We start from the raw sequence: 10,109 nt of genomic DNA, 5'->3' as shown, positions 1-10,109 counted from the left end.
CGCTCTCTCAGCCTTGCTTTTCCTGGCTTTTCACAAGTAAGTACCACCTAGCATGCCTCAAAGGCAAGGCCCTGTGATTTAAAAAAAAAATAAAAATAAAAATAAAAAAGGCTAATACCACTGATCTTTATTTTTAAAAGCCATTTAGCATCTGACCACAACAACCGGATCCATATTTTTAAGGACCACATAGTAAAGAAAAAATAAAATAAAATAAAATAAAATAAAATAAAATAAAATAAAATAAAATAAAATAAAATAAAATAAAATAAAATAAAATTAAATTAAAATAAAATAAAATAAATAAAATAAAATAAAATAAAATAAAATAAAATAAAATAAAATAAAATAAAATAAAATAAAATAAAATAAAATAAAATAAAATAAAATAAAATAGAGACACATCTCGTCACTTTTATTGGGAAATCAAAGATATCTTGAAGTTTATTTAATTCAGCAGTTTGGCAGCCTTCTGGCAGTATTTCTAGTCATGTGAGTGGTAGGTACCTGTGTGTACACAGGCGCATTCCTCTGATCTATTTCTGACCTTGATTATACCAGGATTAATCCAAGCGAGTCCACTGCTGCCCATGAGGTGTTTCAGATTTATGCTGAGATGACAGGAGTTTCCTCTGACAATCTAATCATGTTAAGCATCAGAGAGCAAAACTATGCACGTCAATTTTCTGCAGTGTCCCTCCATGCAGTGTTCCTCCAAGGAAGGCACTTGGCCCCTGTTTCATTCTTATCCCTGGGGGACTGTGGTTTACATTCGCTTTGGGATGGGTAAATTGAGTGCTTAGATTCTTCTTTTTTTTTTTTTTCTTAGCACAGAACTGCAGACTTTGGGCCCATTTCCTTTGCTACAGCTACCAGTTTCTCATGAGTTTTTCATATTAGGCCCAGAATAAAAAAAAAAAAAAAAAAAAAAAAAACAAAGAAACATTTTATTTCCTGCAAAAGGGACGATGATAATTTTGTAACTAGGAAAAACGCTTCTTTGTACAGCTGCAGCAGAGGTGGGAAGTCATGGGACTTGAGACACCCGCAATGTTCAACCATCATGGGCCACCATCTTGACACAACAGATGGAGAAATATGCATGTCCCTGCTAAGCCTAGAAACCTGGAATAATCACTTATGTGTCTTCTGAGCAAGTTCAAGGGAAAATTGCATCTGGAAGGACCAACAGGTCTTACTTTGCTTTGGAAAGGCTGTCAAATCCAATTCGTTTGTGTGAAATACCATTTCCCACTCCTTACCAAAGGAAATGCCTAAAATGAATTAACTGTAAGAAAGCTGAGACTGAAACGTCTTATATTTCAGGAACCCATAACGCAAGCCAGAAAGTGCATTCGATGTTTTTTGAGTGTTTCAGAAAGGGAGAAGCCAGCAAGGAAGAGTGGCTGATATCATTCAGCCAGCAAATCCATCCCAGTAAAGACGACAGATGTCATCTGGCTCTGACAGTTCTGATTAGCTTTTCTCCTTATGAACACTTTGTTTGAATCTTGTTCTTTTACTTACTGATTTTTTTTAATGCAATTAATACCCATTTCAGCTTTGCTATTGAGAGAATCTCTTCATTTGCTTTTACAAACAGAAACCTGAGGTCTGTTCTAACCAAAAGATACACTCCAGACACGTGAAATATATTACCTCAATGTTCATTACAAGGAGCAACAGAAAAATTACATCAGCTAGTCATACCCAGGAAGAATTTATTATCAAGGTAAAAGAAACAAATTATTACAGCAAGAGATTTTTTTTTCCTTGCTGATTTATAAATAAACCTTTGCAGCACTCACTTAAATAAAAGTGCCAAGGGAAGAATACAGTTTCATTTGAATACATACAGAAAAAAAATATAGAAAAAAGGATTCTTACACTGCTGTCTTCCAGTTAATTGCACCTACCAGAGACAAAAGGTGGGTTATTAAATGTGAAGGGAAATGGAAGAAATAGAAAGTTATAAAGAAAAAAATCCATGAAGAAAAAAAACTTGAAATATAAAATTGTTTTAAAAGCAAAGGAAAAAAAAATGGATTCAAAGTTACTAAAACAAACTTCTATCAAACCAAGACAGTTTTGACTTTGTTGTCTGGGGAGATTCTGCAAGATTTTTTCATTTTTATTCTAACTGAGTTGCGAGAAAATGCCAACGCCTGGAGAATCTTTACTTGATTTCCTCTTCTTGCCATTGTGCCAGGGGAGGTTTAGATTGGATATTAGGAAGAATTTCTTCACGGAGATGGTGGTCAAGCATTGGAACAGGCTGCAAGGGAAGTGGTGGAGTCCCTGAAGGTATTTAAGAGATGTGTGGATGTGGCACTAAGGGACATGGTTTAGTTATGGGACTCAGAAGGTCAGGCTGATGGTTGGACTTGATGATCTTGAAGGTCATTTCCAATCCAAATGATTCTATGATTTTCAACAAGGCTTGAAAAAAGCACTGATATATTTTAAGACCTCTATAGCCTTTAATTTGACTATGAACCCGCAGGAGAATTCTAGTCTCTCCCTTTGCTGGGTTGCACATGCAGACAGTAGTTTAAAGCAATACTGGTTGTTAGATGTGTCTGCTTGAACTGCAACATATAGACACATGAAGAGTCATGACATAAATGCAGAAGGAAATGAACATCATGAAAAGATCACACCTACCCTTAACTTTGGCTGGGGAGCATCAGAAATCTATTTTTCTTTGGTTCAATAGGAGAACTGCCACATGTGGTAGGGAAAACCAGCATATTAATCCTGCTCCACCTCTCCTTGAGTCTTTCTGTGCCCTTGTTAGTCAACCTGGTTATACTTTGCAACATGCCTTGTGATTTTCTAAATGCTGGACTGGACATCCATTTGGGAGCCGTTCCTGGCTCCCTGCCATCATTTTGCAGTAACCAGCTCTCACACAGGAAATCACTTCAGCCCCAGGCTGGGGTCTCTCTTGGAGTAAATCCTCCCTGTCTCTTAAATGGCATCAATCATTCATAGCCCTGTCCTGTTCAGAGCATCTGCTTCTCATTCTCTTCCTTAGTTTCCTCTTGATTAATTGATGAAATCGTTGAGTGTAGTTGTCTGGGAAACAGCCATATCCTTAAGCATTTTGGCCCCCTTAATGGGACAAAGCAGGAAATCTTCACAGGAACCCTGAAGGGACAGAAAGAATCAAACAGGACTCAATCTTCATCAGGACAGCAGAGGCCAAGTCACCAAAATAAAGACAGGCTGTTCTGGCGCTGCCACAGTGTCTAAGGGCAGAGGTGAGAGCACGAAGAAGGGAAGGACCATCTGCCTTTCCTGCCATACTCAGCATCCACCACCCAAATACAAATACACCACTCTCCAGGCAGTTTTCCCTCAGGCAACGTCTACAGTGGTTCTCAAATTTGTATTCATGGCCTCTTACAGGTAGCAAGAACCTGGGGCAAGGCAGAAGTAGGCAGCTTCGTGCTACCACTGCCTGCCTTCTTCTAACCCTGATGTTCTGTGCCTAAACTCCTTGGCTGCGTGATTGTGACAAGCTTAGGCACCTTGCAAGTCACCAGCACCTCAACCAGTGAGAGGCACCACAGGAAAGATTCAGCTAACGTGAGCACAACAGCATGACAGCTTCTCTGGAAATTTATGGCAGTGCTTACTCATCCAAACAAGCCCGACACAGCACAGTAATAGCTTGCAGAGAGGAGCTAGGGGTAGAGACAAGTGATATTAAAGACCATAGCAAGCTGCAAAGCTAGAAAAGAGGCCCTGGAGAGTCTGAGCTTCAGCACTGTGGTGTTTTTCTAGCTCTTCAGTGCCTACACATCATGTTTATTTGTGAGGCCCAGGCTGCACAATGAAGACTGTGCAGTGTGAGTCAAATCCTGCTCACAGGGCTTCCAGGGGACCAGTTTCCTCCCTCCTTTGCCAAGGCACCTGACAAGCCCACCCCCTACTGAAGAATGAGCTTGCTGGTATGATGATATAGCAGTCAATGTTGAGACTCTATCATTAAAGACTTGATTTACTGGCAAGCCACAAGACAGCAACTGAGATATAATGCAACGAATACAACTACATAGTGGCATAATTTCATTACTCATTAGAAGCCTAGTGGACCAGAGCGTATTCTCTGAATGAGCTCTGGCTTCATTCCTACACGAGAGAGGAACCAGAATCATGAAGACACTAAAGGGGGCACAAGCTGGGGGCTCTCTTTCCTTTTGGCTTTGTCTCTCCAGAGTTTTTGGATCAGATTCACCATTTCCCTAAGGAGGACAAGCTTTCAGGGTTAGTTAAATCAATAAAAGAAGAAAGAAGGGACCAACCCATCACTGTCCCGTTGGTCCAAGACTGTGCATCCTGAGTCACCTCTGCTTTCCCACTTAGAGCCCAACCTACCTAAGAAACAGGGCTTGCAAGCAGAATACTGAACATTCAAAGGAAAGAAAAGGGGGAGGAAACTTGTGGGACTAGTGCCTACAGGCTGGAGCTCTTGTGTTGCCCAGAGAGGTAGTAAGTAGTGTCCAGCTTAGGGGAAAGAGGCTTGCTGTAGGAAAAAAGAACCTGCTTGTCTTACAGGCGGAAGTCTATGAGGATTTTAGTAGTTATGAATTGTTACCTGGGCAGTGTCTAATGATAGCTAATAGCGACCCCAGGAAAAAAAAAAAACAGCACTTCCTTATTCTCTTTTGCCTGTGATCACAGTGTCCAGCTGTTATTTTTATCCTCCAAAGTAATATAATGGACAATTCCACTGGACATTTCCAAATGGACATTTCCACTCCCTTATTTTGCCAGAGATGTCACCATCCTTATTTTCTCTATATATACATAAATGTGTTTATATGTTAAATCTTTCCCCTCCCACTGCTTCAGTTCTCAACTAATGTCAAGAGGCAGAAGTCAGTAAAAAGTTTATTAAGCAGACCTTTCTGTATGATCAATTTTGCAGAGTTATACATAATACACCTTTACTTCTTTTATTTTTCCTTAAATAAAAAGAAAGGAAAGGGGAGTTATTTTAAATTTATGAGCTGATGAGACAGTGAGTAATGGTGAATCACTGTTTAATATTTTAGGCAACCATCTGCAAGGTGAGCTGTACTCCCATTTCATATTGCTAGAGCAAAGTCACTTCAAGTTTCGTGAATGGAATCACTCTTGTATCAACCCCCAAAAGCTGTATTCAGCACCAGAGACAATCATCTTCCACAAAGGGATCTTAATACACAGGGGAAGAAATATCACAACTCTAACTATAAGCTGGAGTGAGGATTAGGGGGTGGGGCTGAATAATAAATTGGACAAAAAAAAGCTGAAAAGGAGGAAGCTGTTTTTTTATTGTTGTGTTTTGTTTTGTTTCATTTTTGGTGGTGGTGGTGTGTTTTTGTTGTTTTGTTTGTTTGTTTTACAGGAAAGTTACAGGAAATAACTTCTTTCTTGCCATACTTGGAGTCCAGCGCTCCTGGCAGTCCATGTGCTGGCTTGTGATTCCTTTGTGTGCCTCCTCTTCCAACACAGCAATACTAAACCTCTGGACTTTTCCCAGAGGAAGCATACACCAGCTTTTCTCTCCTGGTTCTTCTTTCTTCCCGCACAATGACATATGTAGAAAGTCTCTGTGTCTTGGTGTCAGAGCTACCCCATAAGAAAGCACAACATTACTTGCACGGAAGGAGGATGTAGCATCTTCCTGTGCAAAGGAGGTTTGCCTGTAGTCTGGCACCTGCAGACACACACTTACAGGGAACACAAGCCATGCAGACCAGTCACCTGCCACATTTACAGGGACAACGTTGGAGTAGTAAACATGCAGAGCCAAATGTGTCCCTTCCAGTGCTCATATTCTACCTGTCCCACAGAGCACAAAACAAAGTCTGAAATCCCAGGTGGCTCAGGAGAGCCTCTGTCAGACCTGCTATTTCCAAGTTTCCCTCTCCTGCTGCTCCTAATGGTGCTGTCCTCATCGTTCTCCTGGTTTCATCTGCTCTCATGACAGCATGGTCTCTCCAGACCGGCCACTTAGTCTCTTGCCTACCGCTCATACCCAAGACAGGCCCAGTATCTAGGCCCAGCCTCTAGGCCCAGCCTCTCAGCCCATCTTTCTCCAAGGGCATCTTCAACTTCCCTTCCTTGATTAATGCATGTTAAGGCTGACTAATTTCATAGCTTCCATCTCTGTAGCTGCTTTACAGCAGGGGAAAATGCAATTTCCTCTTGGTTGGCAAGTATCACAACAGCTTTGTGAACCATGACAATGTACGTTGCTTACTGCTGAAGCTCCCACAAAATCTAATGAGATATGAATAACAGTTCTGCAGTAAATGTGAGTTATTAAATCGCTATGGAGAGCGAGTGCTACAGAGCGGGGTGTGGCGGGCCTTGGTGACTCAGCCGAAATATGGCTCTCCACACAGCACGGGCAGATAGCAGCTGTTCCATATACAATGACATCAGTTCTTCTGGGACTTGTTTCAACGGCGAGGGTAAGAGCTTCACACCTTCTTCTGCACTTTTTATGTTGGGAGGAAGATCACTCACGTCCATTGTCTTTACAGTGCTGCAAATGACAGAAGAATTTATTCTGGTGCATCCAGTGCTTTCACAATGTTTTATTTATGTACGCATAAACAAATAGTTTAGTCTCCACATTGGTTGAGGACCTGTTATATTTCTTCCACAGCAAGTGCTTCAACAGCCATGCAGTGAAATCTGATGTCATATAAAGTCATTGGTCATTCTCTCTCTCCCTAAAAATAACCTGCTTCATACTGTGCAATAAAAATCTGAGGAAGCTGAGATGAGACAAATTAGACCAGAAAGATGTCTCCCTCTCTTCTCATGGCAGTGGTTCACTACCCACATTATTATATAGTATGCAGACTTTATTTCCTATCATTATTTTTCAATGTCTGTTTTGCATCGGACATGTCCCTGTTAGCTGAAGAAACTTTCTGGCATGTATTGTCTCACCCCTGACAGCACATGGAGACACCATATTCGGGTCAGTTTCTGGATTTCTCACTAAAATGGGCAGATTTGGCACCATTTTAGTGCTAAAGAAGTTCCTCATGTCATTCAAGATTCTTACCTCAGAGATATGGTCTGGCACTCAGAGAAGTGTAGATTTGTTTTCTGAATGCTCTGTTTCCTCCATAAATTTTCAAAAAAGCTTGCTCTCAGCCTTGAAGAAAATGTCTTGCAGGACAGCAACATTAAAAATAAATAAATAAATAAATAAATAATTTGAAGCACTACCTTCTTTTGTCTTTATGGGCCCTACAAATGAAGGAAAATAAAGAAATAGAGAGCTTTCCACCCTCTCAGTTTTTCTGGGCTTAATAAAAGTCTCCAAGCAAACACATTTTCCTGAGGTTTGAGGCGAGAGAAGCAAAGGAAAGAGTGGATAAAGAAAAAAAAAAAAAAAGAGGGTCTTCCCCATTTCTTTAACATTTAAGGAAGGAAAATCATATGTCTTTAAAAAAAAAATTTGAAACTCTGATATTTCAAGATGTCCCCCAAGCCGTAAATGCTGTGGTATATTCAGGAACTCTTTCTCAAAGTTCTTTCTTGATCCTCTCCATGCATTCACCCACTTTGTTGTGCAGTGAGCACAACCTTAGTGAGTGACCACTTGGCTAGACAAGGGCCTCCATCTTTGCACCACACCAATCCCCTTTTTTCATGGAATCCACCATGAGACAGAATAAAAAAAATTAAAAATAAAAATAAAAAAGAAAGGAAAAAAGAAAGAAAAAAAAAAGAAAAAACACCATGATAATGCTCCAGTACTAGCAGGACAGTCCAGCAAGAGAATGGAAAAAGACACCCTTTTACCCGCATATACGGTCACTTTGCTTTTCTTGATTTGTCTGAATCTCCTACTATTTCCCTTTCTCCACTCACTCATTGTACCACACAGAGCTGTGATCTGAAAGCCTCGTGTGTATTCATCAGTGCTTCAGAGAAGATGATTCACCTTCCCCACTTTTTTATCTCGCATCAGCCAAGAAGTCAAAGAATGCATAATACACCATTGTTGTTCTCAGAAGCAGGCTTCTTGCTGTGATATGAATGATACCAAGAAAAAGGTATGATTTGAATTGAAGTAGAGGGTCGGCAGGTAGCATCCTAAAGCTTCAGAACTAGCAGATTAAATATAACAACAATGAAATCATGTCTTCTAACAACCAGGAAGAAAATAATAATAATAAATACAATAGCCTTGACTGCAACACTGCGTGGAAAGGTGAAGTTTAGAGGGTGTATTTTCCGCTCTGGACAGAAACTAAATAGTGCTGCTTGTTTTACATCCTCTATAACTAATTGTATCTACATCCAAGGTCTATCTTCTGCCCTGCTCCCACCTTGTACCTGGGAGAGCTGTACTGCCAAACAAGAGAGGAACTCTGGGAGGGCATCTACCTTACAGGCCAGCAGCCACCCTTGCTTGGCATAGAAAAATTGAGGAGAACTGGGACAAAGGGTGCATCTGGGTCAGGCCTAGCTCAGTCTCTACCACAGATTGCTAAATCCCCAAAGGGTATCAGGTAGGCTTGCCCAGATGCTTTCTGTAAACCACGTAGGATGGATTAGTTCCTGTGACAGGAAAATCCGAAAAGACATGTCTGTTTCCCTTGATGGTGGTGTTGTCACCCTTTGTCCTACTAACTCAATTGCAGGTATGGAGTCCTGAACACAGCTGTTAACTTCCCTCCTACACTGTGCTCATGGAATTACATTATCTATCATAAAGGATGCCTTGCTTTTTCCTAAATTGTCACTGGATTTTGCACAGAAACTAGGCTGGATGGAAGTAAACAGCCTCCCCAGTGCTGTTGGATGCCTGCCAGTGGAGCCAGATTCCCACACACAGGAGCCATATGATGGACACTGAAGGCATGTCTCCCTGGGGACCATCTTGCACAACACAAAGTGGGGAATGCTCTCACCTCTTCTAAATTTCAACTGAGATTGTTTCTTAGTTAAGGTGGAGCTTATTTATCCTTGCACAAGAAGCCTTCACCCAGTGTGTGCATGCTGGTGATGGTAGGAAAGTTGTAAAGCTGTGTAAGATGTGCCAGAACCTCACAGGGCTCACAACAGCCTGCTGTTAATGTGATGCTACATGCTGGCGTAGAGCAACTGCCATCCTTGACTATGTACTTGGCTGAAGATCCTTTAGCACTTCTACCAAACACTGAATACTGCAGGCATGCCCTTCTTTTTCCTATCATCCTTCTTCATTTTGGGGGCAAGGGTAGCCCTCCATCCTTTCCAACCTGTCTCATCATGTAACATTTGGGGTTTTATGGCCTAGCTCAACTCTTGTTTTTTTGGCAACTGAGGCCACTGCTCTGCCACCTGGTTCTGACCACCACTTTCATTGCATCTAACCTGATATTTGTGTGATCATTCAATAAGCAGGTTCAGGGAAGTGAAAAAGCAGGGGGGAGAAAAAAGGTTAATTTTAAGTGGAATCAGTTTCCCAGACTACAGTGATTTGAAGGGAGATAGAGAGGAAGAGGAGGACATTCTCAGGGGAAAAGAAGCCTATAACGTTTCTGGTGGCAAGACTTGTCAAACTATTCCCTAAGTTAGAGACCCCTCAGCTCTGTAGTTAACAAAGAAGAGAAGGATATATAACAGCTCCGAACCACCCTTCTTGGGTGGGATAAGCATCTTAAAAGACAAAGGTGGAGTGAATATCCTCCTACACTTGCAAGATGTCTTTCACTACTCTAAGCTGTGGTTCTACACAGGCTGGATTGATTCTTCAGTTGTTTTACTGCCAGCACAGCTATTAATCAGTTCTACCATGTAAGAACCCTCAGTGACAGCGACTCCTTGGCAGTTCCTCTGGGCAGCTGTATCACGTACCCCTTTGCATGAAAAAGACGGTAACCTGAAAAGCAATGACTCGCATAACCACCTGGTGTACTTGGAAAAAGCAAGTTTTCCCATAGCAATTGGCTGAGAAACAAGCATCCCACAAGGCCATCAAAGAATTGGCATGCTCCTGCATCAGGCAGTCAGGATAATATAACAATGTTTTATTCGTCTGAGCATAGGCCGAACTTCATCCCTAGAGTTGTTCAGCAAAACAAGCTCTGAAAACAGTGTTG

At 41.3% G+C, this 10,109-nt stretch overlaps 1 long non-coding RNA gene across 3 annotated transcripts in view; it reads right to left on the bottom strand.

The window, feature by feature from the left end:
* Positions 1-422: 422 nt before the first annotated feature.
* Positions 423-10,109, bottom strand: part of LOC136790749 (uncharacterized) — a 33,706-nt gene continuing 24,019 nt past the window's right edge. For 2 of the 3 annotated variants that reach the window (XR_010831262.1, XR_010831260.1), the window contains exons 3-4: positions 7,076-7,182; positions 425-6,544 (exon numbers count right to left, since the gene is read on the bottom strand). This is a non-coding gene — a long non-coding RNA (uncharacterized lncRNA). Of the gene's footprint in view, positions 6,545-7,075; positions 7,183-10,109 lie in introns of all 3 variants that reach the window. The other variant, XR_010831261.1, reaches the window with a different exon arrangement.

Source organism: Anser cygnoides, chromosome 4 (genome assembly GCF_040182565.1).
Source record: "Anser cygnoides isolate HZ-2024a breed goose chromosome 4, Taihu_goose_T2T_genome, whole genome shotgun sequence".
Lineage (NCBI taxonomy): Eukaryota > Metazoa > Chordata > Aves > Anseriformes > Anatidae > Anser > Anser cygnoides.
Note: the sequence above shows the minus strand (reverse complement) of the source record. Positions and strands in the feature narration are given on the sequence as shown.